Raw genomic sequence first — 20,834 nt, forward strand, 5'->3', positions numbered from 1 at the left:
TAGACACCGTACACGCGTGCAGGTGGTTTGAAGGTGGATTCAGTGGAGTGGGGGATTTGGATGTTTGGGTTACATGCAGCTTTGGGGGATTGTAATCAGGCCCACCGCCTTCTCTCTTTCAGGACTTTTTGAAAGATGCAGGAAGTGAATCCTGCCAGCTCCTGAGTGGCCCACTGAAAAAGCTGTTTGTAGTTGGTTGAGCGATCTTCAAGAAGGAGAGATGCAGCCTTCCCTGACAAGGCTGTTCCCTGGAGGTCGAGGCTTCTCCAGAATTAGCCCGGCCCACCGGAGGGATGGCTGGACTTGAGTCACGTGGCCTTCGTCTGGTCACTAGGTCCTGGGCACTGGGGAGGAGCCTACACGAGCCAATGAATGATAAGGGCAGGCAGTGATACAAAGGCACCTAGTGGAAGTAACCACTGCTGGACTCCTGTTCACACCCAAAGAGGCTGTAAGGCTCCCGTGGGCCCCGTGGGTACCATGGAGCCATTCTGGATGGGGAGGGAGGGGAGGGGCGGGGGGTGGGGAGAGAAGTGTAGTCCGGGCTGAGGCAGAGTTTACAGGGCAGGAAAACTCTTCTCCCCGGTGCTGGGAAAGAGAGAAGAGAGCAAAGAGCCACAACTTAAATAATTTTCCAAAAGCGAGAAGGGGATTTTCAGGAACCTCTTTTTGAGGTAGCTCTTGGGATGGGGGTGAGGGTAACTTGTTTGTCAAAGCCATGAGCCTGGTGTCGTGCTACCAGAAATCCCAGCAAAACACTACACAATCCTGGAAAGATTCTGGAAACAAAATTCAACTCCACAAACATTGCTGGAAACCTTCTATGTGCCAGAAAATGTCCTGAGTTTCTGGGGATAGGCAGATGAATTGGGCATGATCCTTTTGTGTAGATTTGGGTAATTCTCGTAGGAAGAGTCTGTAAGAAAATATGACAGAATGGTCATTGTTACCTCATAGTATTTTTAACTTTTTAGAAAAGAAGAGGACACTGTAGCTGACTAGTTTGGTTGGTGATGCCCCGGTGGAGGTTCCAGTTCATCTCTGGGAGCAGATTTGCGTTCACCGGGCCTGTGGTTATTCTCACAGAGAAGCCAACTCTCTCTATAGTGAGGGTGACCCGGCGTACTCTCCTGCTGTCCCCATCTCCCTGGCTCTCTGTCTCTGCTCCCTTTGCTGACCCAATCCCACCATTCGAGGGTTCTGTCCCTTCTCATTGTACAGTCTTGACCGTGGGCAATTCCTCCATGCCCAGGGCTTGTACATTCTTCCTACATGCCAGTCATTTCTCGGTCCAACCTCTGTTCTGAACACTAGCTTCGCATACTCTCCCCAGACTCTTCCCATGTGTACCCTTCAGTCCGTTCTCCATCCCCTGGGCCAGGCTGGTGCCTACAGCTGTCCCGAGGGTTTGCATTGTTCTGAGGATAAAATCCAGAACCCTTACCCTGTCTGCAGGAGTATGCATGACCGGCTCTCCCGTGCTCCTTTGGCCTCATCTTCTGTCACTTCGTTCCTGCTTCTTTTCCCTCGGAAGGGGCCCAGTTCTTTGCCACCTCAGAGTCTCAAATCCCCCATTTTGTCTGGAATGATCAAACACAGCCATCCCTCAGAGCCCAGCTCAAATGCCGCTTCTTCTAGGGGCCCTGTCTAGCCCTTAGAGCCATGTTAACTGTCAGTATTATACTCACTGCATCTTACGCAGAGACATAAAAAAGCATAAAAGTCAGCCCTGGCTGGTGTGGCTCAGTGGACTGAGCACTGTCCTGTGAACCAAAAGGTCACCAGATTGATTCCCAGTCAGGGCACATGCCTGGGTTGCAGGCCAGGTCCCCAGTTAGGGGTGTGCGAGAGGCAACCGATCGATGTTTCTCTCCCTCTTCCCCTCTGTCCAAAAATAAATAAAATCTTAAAAACAAAACAAAACAAAAAACAGTCACGCTCTGCTTTACAGTGGGGACCCCTTCTGAGAAATGCCTCATAAAGCGATTTCATCATGGCGCAAACCTCACAGGACACAGTAACAAACCTAGGTGGTCTAGCGGGGGACACACCGAGGCTGTAAGGGACAGGCTACAAGCCTAAACAGCATATTACTGTACTGAGTACTATAAGTAACCGAACACAATGGGAAGCACTTGTGTATCTAAACATGGAAAAGACGCAGTAAAAACGCGGTATAAAAGATCAACAATGGCGCACCGTCCCGGGTACTTAAGCACGAATGGAACCTGCAGGCCTGGAGGTTGCGTAAAACACTAAGACAGTTGTTTGTTATCACGATCAAGTGCTGGGTCCTGTACACGATTCACTGCATGTGCTGTACTTGTATGTGACTGGCAGTGCAGCAGGATTGTTGCCACCAGCGCCACTGCAAACCGTGGGTCGTGCCTTGTGCTATGACAGTACGGTGGCTATTATGTCACCAGGTGAGAGGAATTTTTCAGCTCCATTATAATCTCATGGGTCCACCATCACTGACCAAACAAAACATTATGCAGCGAATGACTAAACTTGTGAAATCATTTGTTTACTATCTAGCTTAGAGTATAACCATTACAAAGGCGATTCCTCCTTCCCAATACAGTGCCAGGTGCTGAGTAGACATTCCATAAATGGATAAATAAATGAGTGGGTTTATGTATTGGGGGCTACATTTGTCCTCCTGACAAAACATGAATGTTCATCTCCACCGTAGACAGAGCTGCATCGCTGCAGATTATTTTTTATTTGATGGAGTGGGACTGAGATTGAGGGTGTGCAGAAACTTTTTCTCTCTCTCCCTAGACCCTGGTGCATTGCAGCCTGGGCTCTGGGAAGGACATGCTGGTTCCCTATCTGGGGCTTGGGCTAAGGAGGAAGACACATTATAGCGGGCCTTGTAGATGGTTTCGCATTTTGAGGACCAACATTTGCTTTTCACTTTTTTCTTTTCTGCAATGCCTTTCTGTCTCCCCAAGTCTTCTGTTAAATTTTGTCACCCCTCATGGCTTGGTCATAGCATGCTGGCAGGGACTAGATAAGGGGAGTCTGTGACTTCACGTGAGCAAAGCTGTGGGGGCGGGGATGCTAAGAGACAATTTGCAGTAGTAAGAGTGGCCGTTGGGAGCACAGGGCCAGCCAAGGCGTCAGCGCCAGAGAGGAGAGATTCCTAGAAATGTAGCATTCACTTGGAATGTGCACATATATTTGGGGAGGGCAACCTGGACAATGCCTGGACTAGCCATTCACAACTCAGTGCTGGTCAGCTCCAAAGTCACCCTTTTGCCCTGTTTGTAAAAATGGATCTGGGCCCTTTACACGACTCCCTTTGCCAGCTGCCGCCTGTTAAGCTTTGTCAGTAGAGGGTGTGGGGAAATAGTGCAGGAAGACTGGGTCCTGCCTGCTGGTTGCCAGGCTCTGAGTTGGCAGGTTTCCCCAGCACCGGGATCCTGCAGTGCAGGCCGCCGGGCAGCACCCCGTGGCCATCAGCTTCTCCTGGGACCTTGGTCTTTGGGCAGTTCTTCAACAAAGAGTTCCCATGAGATACCTGTGAGCAGCTTTCCCCACACTCTAGAGCAATGGTCCCCAACCTTTTCGGCACCAGGGACCAGTTTCATGGAACACAAATTTTCCATGGACAGGTAGGGGGATGGTTTCAGGATGATTCAAGTGCATTACGTTCAAGTTCACCTCCTGCTGTGCATCCTGGTTCCTAACACGCTAGGGACCAGAACTGGTCCCTGGCTGGGGATTGGGGACCCCTGCTCCAGAGCGTAGATTGTCAGCAAGTTCCAGAATGCGGACTCTCGGCAAGTTCCACTGGCGTGATACCACGGTGAATTTTTACCACCTAATGAGTCATGGCCATGCCCCCTCACCCCCACAGCAGGGTCTGGGGCTCAGCTTGGGGGAGGGGAGGCCTATCCTTAGCTGCTCCAGCTGGGCCTAGCGGTAGCGGCTCCTCTTTACACCCTTGTCTCCGCTCTTCCCATTTTCTTTTGAGTTCTCTCTACTTACTAGTTGATCTGTCATTGCTCCAGATCTCATTGTAGTTAATTATTTATATTAAACTTTCACTGTTTAATTGCTGAGTGGTTTCTCTTTCTTGATTGGACCGTGAACTGACACCCATGGGACGGGGGCTCAGACTAGGGTTATTTGGCTATGAAGGGACCACGTTTCTAGGAGACTGGGGAGTTGGAGACATTTGGGCCGTAAGTATTTTTCCAGGTTTGTGGAACGATCGTATTACCTGTATCATAAGAAAAAAAAATTAACATTTTAAAAGTGTGGGAAAATGCAAGTAGGGGAAAATCATTGAGAAAAAGACCCCCATGTGGAGGCCCTGAGGCAGAAATGGGTAGCACACTAAGGGGAAAGCTACTTAGAGGAGCTAATGATGCTTAAATTGAATACTGAAAGGTGAGTGGAGTGGGAGGCAGTTCCTGGGCAGAGCCACGTGTGCACCTGTGCAGACAGGACCGGGGAGAGGCCAGGTAGCAGGATGGGTCAGTCACCAGCTCCGTGTGCACAGAGCCGGTGGCCACGGGAGGTGGAGAGCCAGGTCTGTCTGCTCACAGCAAACTCTTGGGCCTTCACTTGGGCTCTGTGTGGGAAACCTGATTGGATTTCTTTTAGACTGTTGGTGGCTGAAGGACTTTCGCCCGCAGATTTCCAGTTGTCTCTGGCTACCTTAGAGCTTAGCTGACCAAGGGCCCTCGCTGTTGTGCTCTGAAGTTCGTCTCTGGGTTCGTGCCCCAGGCCACACTTCCCTCCTGGTTGCTGCTCCCGGCCAGTGACTGGTAGAGAGAAACACGGATACCAGGACAGCTGGGCTCCTGGAGAATGGGGACCCCTACGATGGGGCACTTCGGCAGCAGGACTCACAGATGAGCTTCCTTAGATAAGCAGCAGGTTAGGCTGAGGGCTCCCCTCCCTCCCTCACTGGGGTCTGATGTGCATCAAGCCTGGCTGGGGCCCAGGCGCTCTGCGCGCCCCTCCCATTGAGTTCCACAGCCCTAAGAAAATCCACAGCCAGTCCTGTCTGGGCGCCTGCTTCTTGGAGGCGCCACATCTGCCTGCCCTTCCCTCTCCTCTCCAGGGAAAGCCTTTGTGAAAGCCAGGGCAGCGATCCCAGGAACACAGCTCTCATTCCTGCTCTCCGGAGCGGCCTCCCCAACCTCCCCGCCCTTCCCCGGGCCTCTGGATCACTCAGGTGTCTCTCATAAATCCGCCGCAGCTTCTCCACCTGGAAAGTCCGAATTCTCCAGAGTTCTGTCTCCACTCAAGTGGCGCCTCGACCCCTCTCTGTCTCCCCTGCCTGCCCACGGGACTTGAGATCCCGCCTGCTCCTGCCTTTGGTGGTACCCGAGGAAACGCCGTCTCCACTGGGGGCTCTTTGGGGAAGGTCCTGGATCTGCTTCGCACAGCGCTTCCGATGGCAGCCGGAGCGCCTCGCTCGGGGTAGGCGCTTACTCAGTGCTTTGCTGAGTTCTTGGTTTGGGGTAGTTGGCATGTCCCGGAGAAAACGCGGGGGGTGAGGGTTGGGGCCGCCGCGGGCGCGCCTAGGCGGGCGCGGCGGGGGACTGGCGCGGGCCGGGGTTTGGGAGGAGGGGGCCTCGGTGAGTAGAATGGGGGTGGGCAGGGCGGGGCGGGGAAGAAGGCGGGCCCGCGGCTGGGGAGTAAGCTGGGGCCACCCTTGACTGCAAGGGCGCTGCTCGCTGGGCGAGGCGCAGTGTGGCCGCGGTCGCCGGAGACTCCCCGCCGGCTCCCGGGGAGGACCAAGGGGTCCCAGCAACTTCTCCAACTCCGCCTGGGCGCCCCCCACGTTCTATCGGGGCCTCGCGCTGGGGGCGCGGCGGCGGTACAGGAGCGGCCGGGTGGCCCGCGGGCGGCCGGTGCCCGGTGCCCCGTGCCCGTGCCGCAGCCGAGGTAAGGGACCCAGGGCGGGCGGCGGAGGGCGGGCCCCAGACCTGCCCCGAGCGGGCGCTGCTCCCGCTGCGGCGGCCTCCCCTGCGGGCGGGCCCGGCGCCGGCCCGCGGTCCCAACTCCTCTCCGCTTTGTTCCCGGCGCTCTCCCCGCTTTCCCGGGAGGTGCGCGGAGGGTCGCGGCTACGGAGCGCAGAGCGGGCACGAGCCCCGCGGACAGTGGCAGCGCCCCGGCGCCTGGCCCGGCCGAGGAGTCACTTACACGCCGTGCCCTGGTCCCCACGCCCGCGGGCTCCCCCCAGCTCTGCCCCGGCCTCCCGTGTGCGTGGGCCCCCGCCGCAAGCCCGGCCGTCGTGGGTGCTGGGGGAGCCGGTCCTGGCCGGGCGGCGGCTCAACTTTCAGAGCCGCGGGGACCCTGCCAAGCCCGTGCCAAGCCCCTGCCTAGCCCCGGGCTCTGCCGCGCGGTGGGACTTGGCGTCGCCTCTGGGAAAGGGGAGAAGCTTCGCCAGGGTCACCCGCCACCGTGCTCGACGGGCTCTGTTATTGGAGGTGGGGTGTGTGTGTGGGGGGAGGGGGGGGGCTGAGGTGCCAAGTTTCTGGGAAAGCCGACACGTAGTGTCCCAAATGGATCATATTTACCAAAAACAGTTTAGGAAGAAAAGAGTCTATTCTTCCCACCAATGACTGCAGACGGCCGCCGTCAAGGTATGGGAGTAAGATTGCACCGGGTAGTTTCTCTTTAAGAAACGGTGAAACTTAATATGGATGAGCTTCCACGCCTCTTCTTTTCAAAATAGCAAAAATAGGGTGACTTGACTGAACTGGTGGGAGAGGGGGAGGCGGTTTGGTCCCGAGGATAATTCCATCCATGAAGAATTTTTTCCCGCATTTCCTCTGCGCTGGGTCTGGTGACCCTTTTAATCTTCTAGGTGGCCTTGCGTCGTGATGTGACCTTTATTCACCATGTGGGGAAGATCCTGGGGTTCTCTTCTCATGGTTGTTCACGAATTCCCCTTCTGTTCTTCAAATGCAGTTGACATAATTATTTTAACGGGTAGCACCTGGCTATCTCAATGCCTCCTCCAATAGATTTAAGCCAGAGTGCATCTAAAAAAGGTGTTTTAAATCGTAAGTCTTCCAAGTTTCTTACAGGTGCAGACCATATGCTATAAATATGTCAGGCCTAGTCTCTGAATAAAGGGTGTCAATTACTGGGCTGTAATTTGAGCATAACCAATAAAATTTGTGTATATACACACTTAAAGATATTTCCTGATACCCTTTAAGGCGTTTACTTTCTACATATGTATCATGGAGATTGGTGTAGGTCTGAAAGCAAACTTCTTGTCTCCTGGATTTTCTTTGCTCGTTTTACAGGACGAGACTTGCTGCTTAGGGTATCAGAGGTTTTTGTGAGTGGTAAATATGAAAAACCTGGCAAGGTGCAACTGAAGAAGAGCTTATTATTTACCTAAGAAGCCCCTGATGATCTCAGAATCAGGTTTCAGCCCCTTCATGTGCCATATAAAATCTTCTTAATCTGGCCTTGGCCTGCCTTTCCAGTCTCACTTCCTGACTGTCCCCAGCCCCCTCCCTTCCATATGCACATGCACACACCCTTCAAATGACTTCCACGTTGTCGTTTCCAGACAGTGGTCTGGAAATGAGCGAGCGTTCTGCTCAGACTGTTCCTGCTCCACTTGCCCATCTGTTGATTACCCACCCATCCTTCATGTGTCAGTCAGAGAGCTTCTCTAGGAGGCTTGCTTTCCCTGTTATCTCTAGGCTGTTAAACTCTTTCTTCTCCATGGGCATTGCCTTTGCTAGAAGAGATTTTTCTTTCAACACACCTGGCCACGCCACCTTGTCCAGTTGTGCGGATTGTTCAGTGCACAGGTCATCCTGTCCAGTGGGAAAGTGGGGGCCGAAATCCAGCGTGCGCTTGTTTGCCAAGCCCCTGGTGCCCTCGTGTCCCCTGGAGGGGGCACAGGGTGGGCCAATGGTGTCCCTGCTTCGCCTCTCCCCACAGTTATACTCAACACCCGTCACCGGCTGACAGAGCAGAAACTCGTCTCAGGTTCCTTTGAACAAGTGAGAAAAGAATTCAGGAGAGAAGGGCTGGGAGGCAGAATCCTCCCATGTCAGTGTGTAGGAATGCGCTTCAGTTTGCTTTGTGTCTGGCTCACCAGCTGATTCTTAGATGTCTTCTTGATTACAGGGGAGACTCGCGCTGGGCGTGTGAATTCACGGGTGGGCATCAGAGATGTATGCCAACACGTGGGGGGCCTCCTCAGCTGATTACCAGTCCAGGCGCTAAGGTTTGCGTGTCTAATCACGATGTGCTGAGGGAGTTAAGGGTGCGAGATCCTGGCAAGGAAGGCCAGAAAGAGCTTTGCCTATTAACGTGTGCTAATAAGTTGGTGTGGAGTGCTAGGCCACATGCAAGGCATCCTAAAGTGACATTTCACAGAATTAAACAACGTAAAAAAGGAAGGCTTTGAGTCTGATTTATTCAGGTCCTCCAGTGGGATCAGCATTTAAGATCACAAGTGACATGTGAAAAATGCAGTTACCACACTGGAGCAATCTGCGGGCTCGATTGGCTGCAAGATTCTTGTAAATGCTCCCTATTTGTATGTAGTTAAACACATCTAACAATTTGTGGGGCAATCTGGAGATATCTTTTTAAGCTACAATCAACATATGGATCATCTCACAGAAATTTATAAAGTTGTGATATAAAATAATATATTGCAATACTTGTGACTGTCAAAGAACTTGCCAGTTATACGAAGTCCTGGCATCTCTAGGGTTTATAACATACACTAATTTTAAAGATCATGCCAATTGTCCCATTTTATGGAAATGGAGGTTATGTAGGGCCATAACCAGGACCTCTCAGATTTCCTGACTCTTAATTCATTGCTTTTTTTTATTCAAGTACCTATAGAACAGTCTTCTGTGTCTTCCCTCGTTGGCTTCAGTTGGGAAATCTTGAAGGTATAGACTAATAATATCTCAAGGAGAGGGAGAGGGAAGATTCTTAGCCTCAAACACAATGTCCCGTGCAAAGTAAGCCTGTGTTAAATACTTGCTGAGTGCAGAAGTGACTGAATGAGCCAGTTGATAGTTTACTTATTTAAAGTAATTATTTGATATAGCACAAACCAAAGTCCTTTGGAGTCTATTATGGTGGAATTTGGCTTGTGTGTTTGTATTCCTTAAGTGCAATAAAAAGTATAAACTTCATGGAAGGGATGGGTAGAAATTGTTTTCCATAAAGGAAGCCAGAACTCCCCATACAAAGGCTTCATAGAAAAACTCAGGATTTGGAATGAACAGGTCTGCCTCCAAACTAGCCTTGATTTTGCAGGTCTAAAACATCACCAGCCTCAGTTTCTTCATGTGACCTCAAAAGTCTCTGAGTTGTTAGAAGGATCAGATGAGCTTACATGTGTGAAAGCACTCCTCAAACGTGGGGACACTGAGGAGTGACAAGACTGGAGTTGGAACCCGTGGCAGGCCCTGGGCAAGGCTCTGTCACATCAGGCCCTGCATTCCCCCTGAAGAGTGCCCCAAGGCTCTGGTGGAAGGAGGAAGGAACTGAGGCCTATACAGTGGGCCCTCACCACTGATGAGGTCGTTAGGGGGCCCCTCTACCCTTAATCTCTGAACTTTAGTCAGAGAACTGACTTCAAGGAGAGAAGACAGGCAAGTGACATAAAAGCAGCAAATCCCTTTAGTTTTAGGCAGAGGAGTGATTTGCATTTCAGACCAGTCCCCTTTTAGGTTGGGGTGAGTGCAGTGAGGGAAGCAAGAATGGCAGAAAGGTCATCAAATGTAATATTGCAGCTAGCAAAGGCTGTGCCAGGAGGGTCGTGGGGACAGGCAAGGGGAGGGGTTCCTGAAGTACTGGGGTGGCCAAAAAGTTTGTTTTTTTCCATACGATGGCTGTAGTAGTGCTTAGTTGTCTTTAACTTCATTCAAAACAATTCTGTTAGCTTGTATGGTGACAGCTGTCATATCAATGTGCACTGCAAAAAAAATGATCAAAATTGGTGAACTTTTGTGTGGCCATTTTAATATCGAAGATGGAAGAAGGTACGTGGCAGCTTTGGCATATTATGCTTTATTATTTCAAGAAAGGTAAAAACGCACCTGAAATACAAATGCAAAGATCTGTGCAGTGCGTGGAAAAGGTGCTGCGACTGATCAAATGTGTCAGAAGCGGTCTGTGAAGTTTCTTGGTACTATTGACATTTTGGCGAAATAATTCTTTGCGGTGGGGCTGTCTCATGCATTGGAAGATGTTTAGCAGCGCCCCTGGCCTCTATCCACTAGAAGCCAGCAGCAGGAGATGGCTGGCATACTCAAAATATCCAAATCAAATCAAGTTATTGGTGAAAATAAAAAATATGTCTTTTATGTTACGGAAAACACTCAACAGACTTTTTTGCCAACCGAATGTAAGGGAGGTGGAGAGGACACGCGAGCAGGGAGGGTCATATCCAGTTAAGGATGTGCCCTGTTCCCCACGACACAGGAGAAGGAGCCCCTCCTTCTCCTCACCCAGCTTCACGTGGCTATGAGGTCCCATAGCTGACGTTAGACTCAGTTCTGAGTAAGCGCCTTCCTTTCTTCCATCCCGTCTCAACTGTTAGCACGTCTACAGCTGTCAATGAATCAAGGTTTTTCCATAAAAATCTAGACTTGGAAAGCTTTTACTTTTATGAGTGAGTTCATAATTTTAAGAAAGAACAAGAAGTGCCTGGGCTGAAGCCCTCCCACAGACCAAAGTCGGGGGGGGGTGCAGGGTGGTACCCCAAGAAAGTTCCCACCAGCAGGGTGTCATGGGTTTCTTATCTGGGATTCTCTCCGGCCTGGGATCCAGCTCCCTCCTCGCCAGGCACCCCAGCTGGGACTCTGTCTGCTTTGTTTCCATTTATGAGGTTTTGTGATTGAGTAACAGAACCTGGCCTGCAGCTTCCATTGTACTTTCATGGTGTGGGGTTACAAGGGTTCTTTGAAATCCATGGTTCAGTTTCTGACTGTGTCTCTCCGTCGTCGTCCTTCCGGAGTTGCCATTAGTAAGTGATTCCTGTACATTGGGGAGCAGGACGTAAAACCAGAACACTGAAGATCCTCTTGTCTTCTTAGTAGTTTGGGAAATGGCGTAGGAAACACGCTTGTAAACCTTCCGTTGAACTGGTCAAAGATAAGGGTTCCCAGTGCCTTTAAAATGGAGTGATGGGGTTTTGTGCACTGTTTTAGGTTGTCATTTTCAAATTCAGAGTGGTTTTTTGTCCAGTAAAGAGCGTTCCATGCCTCGGGGTGGTCACCTCCGAAAGGAGGGTGGCCGCAGTGCTCCCCTCGGAGAAGCCTGTTTTGAGAACCGGGAACTGAATGAATCAGTGAGCACAATGTGCTCAGAGCCACGCCTGCCACCGTGAACGCGGTCCAGAGGCGGAAGCTCTTCCCTCCCGCGATGTGGGATTTGTCTGCCTCGACTTCTGTCCATTAAGGGGTCAGCAGGGTGGAGCTGTGGGCAGGGAGGGCCGAGTACAGGCCACGCCTTCGCTTTTCCATTCCTCCGCGCACCGTTCCCTCGGTCCTGCTCTTTGCCTGTCCTCACCCACGGGGACGCAGTGGAGCTGCTGTGCTCCTCGGCCCTCTTCATGCGTGGTCTGCATGAGTCATAGTTACCAGGGGGCGTCCAGGTGTTGGTGATTCTCCATCACAGGCGGTGCTTCGCTGACTCAGCGTGGTCCCTTAGTGAGCGCTCTCCAGTGGCGGTTGGTGGGATGTGAGACGTGGTGCCTGCACCTGTTTTTAAAGGCCGTGTCCTGATTATGGAGTTCAATGACCCTTTGCCAGAGAGCCCGCTCTTTAAATGGACTCTCTCAATCATAAAGTGCCAAAAGTAAAATAAAATAAAGGTTTCTCCATCTTTCTAAGTATGAAGATGTAGCAATGCCATTATATTGGGTAGTTATAGGTCTGAATTCTGATCGGGAATACGTACACCTTTTACTCATTTGGCCACTCCCCCGAACAATTGAGGGCTTTAGATTCCTCAGAGAGAAAACAGAGTTGTTTTCAATGATTTCCAGTGTCTTCTGTAGCTGAGGCATCAACTTCTTAACTTTCCTCTTCAAGCCTCATGCTAGGATGGTGGTTGATAGAATAATGCTTATATTTGCTCTTGCCATTCTGGATAACCATGAAGCTCCTATGAAGTGGCTTTGATTGCACTTTGCAAAGAGGGCTTTCCTATGGTTGAACAGAAACCGAGGATGAAAACATCTGGAATACATTGAAATGAACTAAGTTATCATTTGTATTAGTGGCATTTGGAACTGCTGGGATCAATACCTCCTGTATGAAGACATGAAGCCTTGGCAAACATTTGCCAAATCAGAAACCAAACGATTTTCCCATTGAACTGGTCCATCTTGAACTTCCCCTCTGGAAAATCTCAATCATCCCATGAAACTGTGGTTTTCTGGAACAACTCTCCCTGAACAGTGGCCCGTGGAACTTTTGGTTGGCGTGAACTGCGTATCACGTGAGTACATAACTCCATTTTATGCGGTATTTAAAAGAAAACCAGAAATCTCACTGACTGCATCCGTTCATTATACAGACATCCAAACCCTGCTAGCAGGTCATTTTTTTTTTTTTTTTCATCTTCTATTGCCGAGTGTGGTGGTTATGGCTGGGAAGTACTGCTTTCCTCAGCCCTGTAGGCTCCTCTCAGTTGTCATCCTTCTGAAGCTCTCCCGGATCCTTTTCTAACCCTCATTTTCTGCGGAAAAGTAACTGGGTCCTCACCACGCACAGGGGCCACCGTATCCATGGCTGTGTGGCCCACACAGCGGAGTGTCTATCCTCCCCCTCTCCCAGGTGGACTGCTTCCTCACTGCATAAAAGCCATCATTCCATAAAGGTGCTGTTTGGGATGTTTCGGGCACATGACTTTTCAGTGCCTTTACTTCTCTCCATTCCAATAGACAGCAAAGGATGAACTGTGTGAAGGACACGGGCTTGATTACATTGTTCTTGGTGTTTGTCTGGTGAGCGGTAATAACCTAGGCCGTCAGCAAACCATAGTGAACAAAGGCTGGAGCTCTGGGTTTTAAGTAGTTTTGCCAAAATGAGCGACATGACCTTGAACCAAATGTGGCATTCTCTGTGGGTTTCTATTTCTTAATTTGTAACTTTGGTGGTGGATTAAATGGCTTTTGGGGTGTCCTTCAGCCATAAAACTCAATGAATCTATGCAGCAATTAGAGTATAAGAAAGCCAAAGAAAGAATTTTATAAAAATTTAAAAGTACTGTGTTTTTGATGTGCTATTGTGCTCACTGGCATTTGAGGAAGACTGAGCGACAGACCCTCACCCAGTGCGCGCATCAGGAGGAAGGGCCGGTAAATGTGCTGGGTCTTGATACATCCAGGGTGAGCAATTGGATATTGGTAGAAGGCTATTATCTGTGATCTAGGGAGTTGTGGGTAATGTTATAAGCATATTAATAGTGAGCGCTAATAGGGAAAATTTCAATCAACTTAGAAATATCTATTTTGTAATAACTATTAATGAAGAAGTATTTCTATTTCTTCAATAACAGCCATTTCCTAAGCCTTCTAACAGGCTCTGTTTTGTTTAGTTCTGATATAGCTGTCCATGTAATTGGAATTTTAAAATGACATGTCTTTACAAACTTAGGGACGCCACTAAATCCAATGCACCTGGTGCCACCTGAACCATTCCTCTGCATGTGTGAGGAAATTGAGTCTGGAAGGATGGTTGACAATTGCGAATGTCTTGGTGTCTGTTGAGAGGTGAATGTCACGGCACTGTGGCATTTCTGAAGAGCTATCTGTCACAGAAGCTAAATTTTGATGGCTTGATAAATCTCATTAACTAGAAAATTCCCCAAAACTTGAATGGTGTAAACAGCGTTAGCACCCAGCACTTGGTATTTTCAGCAAATCAGTATGAAAATGGATGGGCGTGCGCACATTTTGTTGTCGACATTAAATGACACCTTGCATAACTTTCTTATTGTCTAAAGGAAAACCTGTAAACATTTATAGAGTGCATTTTTCTTGAATAATCTCTAAGTGCAAAAGTACAGTTAGATTTCTGTGTGCAGGAGAAGATATGACAAACTTTGGAAGATATATAACTAATAGTGATACAGACATGAGGATTTATATTGACATGTGCATATTCAAAATGTTGTGGTGCATTTATAAGCCACGCTATATTACTTAATAGTTGTCATGGATCAGTAAGCATTTTAGAACAGAATAAGCTTTAGAAATCATCTAATTCGACCCGTTTTTTTTTTTTTTTTTTCTTGAAGATGACAGTGTTTAATGTTTAGCAAGGTAAATGTCTTTGGCCAGCGAGGCCACAGGAGTGGCTGGGCCCCAGGGACGCTCACTGGGCGATCCTGTCGACCCGTTTTTTAAGCAGAGAAGCTTGATGTTTTGGGGAAGGGACATTGACCAGCTTTAATTTCCTCTCATAAGAGTGAACAGCCAGTATAACTCGGATTAGATCCTAAATCCTTTGCTCTTGCTTACAAGTTAGAAGGACCTGCTCTGAGGATTGCATCAAAAAGCCACTTCTTAGCTTTAGAGCCTGCCCAGAAGAAAGCAGGACTTTGCATGTAGACAGTGGCCTGCAACTGCAGCTTCTTATGTTGGTTAAAGCAGTTGGTGTCATTTGTGCAAAGATAAATAGGCCTTTTCTGAATTAAGTGTGAGTAGGGAGGGGGTTGAGGACACCATCTATTGGGTTGGCCAGAAAGTCCATAATTTCTTCCCATTAAATAAGACACATTTTTCATTTTCACCAATAATTAGATTGATTTGGGTATTTTGAGTTGGTCAGCTATCTCCTGCTATTGGCTTCTAGTGGGTTGAGGCCAGGGTGCTGCTAAACATCTTCTGATGCGTAAGACAGCCCCACCGCAAAGAATTATTTGGCCAAAATGTCACTAGTACCACGAAGCTTCACAAACCACTTTTGACACATTTGGTCAGTCATAGCACCTTCTCCATACACTGCACAGATTTATTTATTTATTTTGCATTTCAGGTGTGTTTTTACCTTTCTTGAAATAATAAAGCATAATATGCCAAAAATGCCACATATAGTCTTCCATCTTCAATATTAAAATGGCTGCACAAAAATTCACAAATTTTGATTTTTTTAAATGCGTGCTGATCTGACAGCTGTCACAATGTAATCTAACAATTGTTTTGAATGAAGCTAAAGACAATTAAGCACTACTAGAGCCATCTTATGGAAAAAAACAAAAGAACTTTTTGACCAATCTGATAACATTATTGGAGTTGAAATGAATCTTAGGAGCAATCTAGTTTCCCACTTTATTTTATGTAAGCGCTGTCTTGCCTTTATGTTATAAATATGTTTTGGTCAGTAATTGTTTTAAAATGAAGCCTGCTGACATCTTCAAAGTCTTTTGACATATTAATTGTAAACAAAATAATTATAAGGTAAAACTCAGAATACGTGCTGTTTTGATTATGTCCATGTTAACCGGGGAGGTTAGGAATGTACCTGTGGAGATGGCAGCTGGGACCATGACTGGTGCTCTGTTGGAAGGTGGCCACGCCCCTCCAGGGCACCCTCGGTCCTCGGACAGCCAAGGACAGCCGACTGCAGCCTTGCGGTGACAGCGCAGCAGTCGAGGGAAGGAGTTTACTGTCCAGTCCAAAAAAAAAATCCCCCTGCAACTGTGGTCTGAAGTCTGGTTTTCAGGTTTTGTGTCTTCGTTATTGAATTATTACGCAGGTTTTTGCAGGTACATGCAAGCAGCTGGGAGCTTGTGCAGGTGCGGGTGGGGGGCGTTGCTATGAGAGGAGACAGGCTTCCCCTATCACGTCCCGATGCTGCGGTGTGTGCCTGCATCCTAGTGCATCTGAAGGGAATAAATGAGCAGAGAGGCTGGGGCGGTGCTCTGTTCTCCTGGGGCCCATCACACTGTGCACGTTAGTATTCACTGCAGGGAATGAGAAGCCTCTCCTTCCTGTACCCCATCCCCCACCCCCTGCTCCTCCTCTACCCCCACTCCTGCTTAGTATATATTTACTTTTCAAGACGGAAGTTCATCTAGTGAGTGCTTAATGGGGACTAGTTTAAACTGTTTTACTTTCATAAAGGAAAAAACGAGTCGCTGGTTTGGATACGGTGATTCAGACAGTAAATGCCTCTGAGCTTTAGATACACAAGCTTCCTGTCCTCATTTCTCATGGGGTATTCTTGAATTTTGTTAAACTGGCCTGAGATTGAGATGCGGCCTGTGGCTAGCAGCCAGTCTGCCTGGGGCCTCTTATATGTTTGCTTTGCAGGAGGTGAGCAAATTCTCCGGCGCAGGTGACTGATACACACCTCAGACTTCATAAAATAGGAGGTGTGGCAGAATTAATCATCGCAGGCTGGAAGGGGAGAAACAGCTGTGTACCTACTTATTTTTAAGTATCCAAATTAGGTTTTCCTGGAAGGAGCTGTCTCATAGTTTAATAAGCCCCCCATGTTTTATCTTTGTCTTTTTGGCGTTCATGGCAGATGTGTTTGGTCTCTGACAATCCAGGGTAGGTACCAGGATCCTGGGTTTCTGGAAGTAAGTTTCAAAGGATGGCTCATCTATTTTGAAGTTTAATTTCTGAAATATTTATAAATTTTGCTCCCCAGAATTATTTCTTGAAAACTTCAAAACTTTTATTTGACCCTTTTGGATGAGTGTTCTTACTGAGAGACTAGAAATGTATGGACTGCATTGTCCAGCGTTTGGGCGCCTCCTTGTGGGGTCTTCATTGTTTCAGTGGGTGACTCTCTCTCTAGTCAGCTTCAGTATTTTGGGGGTGCTTGCTTCCTGAGCACTACAGTAGAGATATGGGGGTCAGAATGGGAAGAGGAAGAGAACAATGGAACAGTAATGGGGATTGTTCCAGAACGTAGGTTATCAAAATTGGGGCATCAGAATATCCTGGAGGGCTTGTTAAAACCCAAGTCTCTCTACCCTGGCTGGTGTAGCCTGTAGACCAAAGGGTTGCAGGTTCAATTCCCAGTCAGGACACATGCTGGGGTTGCAGGCTAGGTCCCCAGTTGGGGACGCATGAGAGGCAACCACACATTGATGTTTCCCTCTCATTCTCCCTCCCTTCCCCTCTCTCTAAAAATAAATAAGTAAATAAGTAATAAAAATCAAAATTAAACCCAAGTCTCTTGGCCCCACCCTTGCAGGTTCTGACTGGAGTCTGGGATTGCCTGAGGATTTTTATTCCTGAGCGTTTCTGGGGATGCAGCTCCTGCTGTTCTGGGACCCCATTTGGAGAACCGCCGCCCTGGAGTGTCTTTGCTGGTCTTCCCCGAATGGAGATCTAGGCCCTTGGGCATCATTCAGCCCTTCAGGGTCTGTTTTCCTATCTGTGAAAGGGCACAGTAAACCCTTGAAACTGTTGAAAGCATCTGACCAAAAGACTTAAGAAAAAGAAAAGATTTTATTTATTTTTTAGAGAGAGGGGAAGAGTGAGAGCAAGACGAGGGGAGAGAAACATCAATGTGTGGTTGCCTCTCACACGCCCCCAGCCAGGAACCTGGCCGGCAACCCAGGCGTGTGCCCTGACTGGGAATTGATCCTGTGACCTTTTGGTTCGCAGGCCAGTGCTCAACCCACTGAGCCACACCAGCCAGGGCAGGACTTAACTTTTTAATATAAGAAAATGTATTTAGGATCTAACGGTAGAGAGGGAGTCATTGAGTTTGAGATTTTCATGGTAACAAAGAAGAATTACAGCCCATTTCAGGCAGAAATGGGGAAACTGTCAGAAGAAAGGAAAGGAGAGGGATGATTTGGGTAACAGAGATGTGCCTTCCTGCCTTGCACTCAGCAGGTATGTGTAATTGAATTGAAATAATTTAATCTATTCTTGTAAGTCTGGTGGTCTAACCTGAGATTGAGTTTCCTAATCTTTACTGGAATCTTTGCTGAAAAATAGATAAGGGGGGGGAGTTGGAAGGAGTACTGGTGTTTCAGTAAAGGGAATGAAAGATTTCAGTCAGTCACACGTATCCAAAAAAGATGTCTGCCTGCTGCTCTTGGCTCCTTTTGTCACTGCTTTTCGAAGCCCTAAGATCAGGGAAACTGTAGTTCACACTTGACTTTGGTACTCTATGATTCTCTGTTCTGAGGTCTTCGAAACCCTTATTTTTGCTCTTCTTTCTTAGCTCACTGTCTTTATAAGAAAAGATCTAAATGGAAATGAACTAAATATCCATAGATATGGAAACATCTCTGTGCTATATTAAAGGGAGAAATTCAGGTGCAGAACATTGTTTACTGTGTGCAGCCTTTTGAATAAAACAGTGTTTTTCAAACTATGAGTAACGGGTAATGACATCAGTTTAGTGGGTCCGGTTAAAATTTTTCTTTAATTCTAGAAATAGAAAGAAACTTAAAAACATTTTCAATGGCTTTTGAATTTTTTTTTTTTTTTTTTTGTATTCAAGAACCACGCTAAGATTCACACAAGGGAGAATAGCAAAGCATAATAGATTAGAGAATATCTAAATATGTAACACGTAGTGAGGATAGTTATTGTTTCTTAAAACTTTTAGTTTATTATATACATATGTCTGTGTTTACATGTGTATGTGTGTGTGTATTATATATGGTGTATTAGGATTCTCCAGAGAAAGAGAACTGATTGGATGTGTACAGGTACAGGAAAAGTTTTATAACAAACAGGGTCACGTGATTATGAAGGCTGGCAAACCCAAAATCTGCAGTGTACGCAGACAGCCTGGAGACCCAGGAAAGCTGACGGCATGGATGCAATCCGAAGGCCGTCTCTTGGAGAAGCTCCCTCTTGCTCTTCAGGCAGGTCTTTTTCAGTCTATGCAGGCCTTCAACTGATTAGGTGAGGGCCACCTGCATCATGGAGGGAAATTTGTTTTACTCAGTGTTCACTGATTTAAATGTTAACTTCATCTTCAAAAACTCTCCAAGTTGACAAATTAACTGTCACATACAAATTAACTGTCACATACAAGGCAAAATGTCTCTAATATATATGTGTGTATCTATATGGATCCGTATATCTGTATTATATCTGTATTCCTAGGATGGATGGATGGATGGATGGATGGATGGATGGATTGGTGGATGGACAGATGGATAGGTAGATATTCTGAAATACCTCCAAAGGATACACAGAACAGGCCAGAGCCTTAGCTAAAGCAGAGCCTCTCAGTCTGGGGAGAGAGGCACCTGAGGAGCGTTTCTAAAATATGTGTCTCTGCTTCTGTCCTTCCTTACACTTTCCCGCCTCTCCTTCAAGAATGAATTTTACAACGAGGGGGTGGAGGGAGGTACAAAGAAGAGTCGTTTTTGAGAAAGTCTGATGGACTGAAGCAAGAAAAGACAGAAACTCTGCGAGTGGCGTTGGAAGCATCAGCCAGCGATGGGAGGCAAGGAGCGCCTGGGGGCTGGGGGCTCTCCCGAGCTCCTACGGGGGCGCGGGGTACCGGAGGCTCCTGGAAGGGAAGAGGCTCTTCTAGTGTTTGCTTTGCTTTTCGCTGCGTGGCAACCAGTGCTGCTTTCCCTGTGCTCCACGCCGTGCCCTGACGCTCGTGTTCGTGCTCAGCGATGCAAACCTGTGCTGCTAATGCCTGCGGTCTGTGTAGCCTGCGCCGTGTGCTCCTGGGGCCCCGTGATGGTCTTCAAAGTTTTGCGGATGTGTGGTTTTTCAAAAAGATTTTATTTGTTTATTTATTTTTAGAGCGAGGAGAAGGGAGGGAGAAAGAGAGCGGGAGGAACACCAGTGTGAGAGAGAAACATCGATGGGCTGCCTCTTGCACACGCCCCGGCTGAGGACCAAACCTGCCACCCAGGCACGTGCCCTGACCGGAAATGGAACCAGAGACCGTTTGGTTAGGGCTACAAGTGTGTTGTTATAACAGATTTGTAAAAATATTATAGACATACTCTTTGAATCACAGACGGTCAGCTTTGCTCTGGGTGAAATTTTCCTAGAGAGGCGGGACTGCTATATACATAGTTTAACAGATTGTCCACTTTCTTAAGCCTGGGAAATAGGTCAAAAATTAATTTTCTTTTTCTTTTTTTTTGTCCTGGCTAGTAGCCATTTGGTTAGAGCATCGTCCCCATGTGCCAAAGTTGCAGGTTCAATGACTGGTCAGGGCACAGACAAGAATCAGCCAATTAATGTATAACTAAGTGGAACAACAAACTAATGTTTTTCTCCCCGCCTCCCTCTTTCTCCCTAAACTCAATCAATAAAAAAATCAATTATTTTAATGTTAAAATTTGATTTATTTTAAATGAAACATTTCAGCCCTCGTTAATGTTGTGTGAGCACTCTGCTATGTGGAGTGACACAAAAATATTTCCTTAGGCATTTCAGGTAGCCACTTAACTTATAAGGCATAGTTGTCACGAGGAAGTGGGGGCGTTACTCTGGAATCGACATTAGTTCGGGAATGTTTGGGCAGGCGATCATTTCCTCTGGGTTTTATCTTTTGAATTAGAAGCTCTCTCCCTTGGGCCGGCCTCCCAAGAGGGTCTCAACTTATAAATCAAACAAACGGAATTGAGATCGTGCGGCTTCTCAGATTTTTACCGTATTAAGATAATTGGGTGTGAAATAATTGCCTATGAACGCTGAAGACAGTGACTGCGGTCCCGCTCAGTACTGCGCTGTCGCAGCGGCTGCTTCCTCTCGACCCGCCCTGCTCCCCAGAGGTGTGTCTGACAGGGGTTTGCTTCATGACTACTCTAGAGTTCAAACATGTGCGAGGCATAATTTTAGTTCCTTTGGGGTCACCCTCTGTTTTTATACCTTATCTGGCTCTGAGAAATCCATTTAGTGA

General features: G+C 47.9%; 1 long non-coding RNA gene across 1 annotated transcript; it reads left to right on the top strand.

The window, feature by feature from the left end:
* Window positions 1–5,208: 5,208 nt before the first annotated feature.
* LOC150007991 (uncharacterized) lies at window positions 5,209–20,262 on the top strand. Its single transcript, XR_016511864.1, has 2 exons — window positions 5,209–5,442; window positions 19,724–20,262. It is a non-coding gene; the product is annotated as an uncharacterized LOC150007991 (long non-coding RNA).
* Window positions 20,263–20,834: the final 572 nt, after the last annotated feature.

This window comes from Furipterus horrens, unplaced genomic scaffold, assembly GCF_987537825.1.
Source record: "Furipterus horrens unplaced genomic scaffold, mFurHor1.1.pri manual_scaffold_6, whole genome shotgun sequence".
NCBI lineage: Eukaryota > Metazoa > Chordata > Mammalia > Chiroptera > Furipteridae > Furipterus > Furipterus horrens.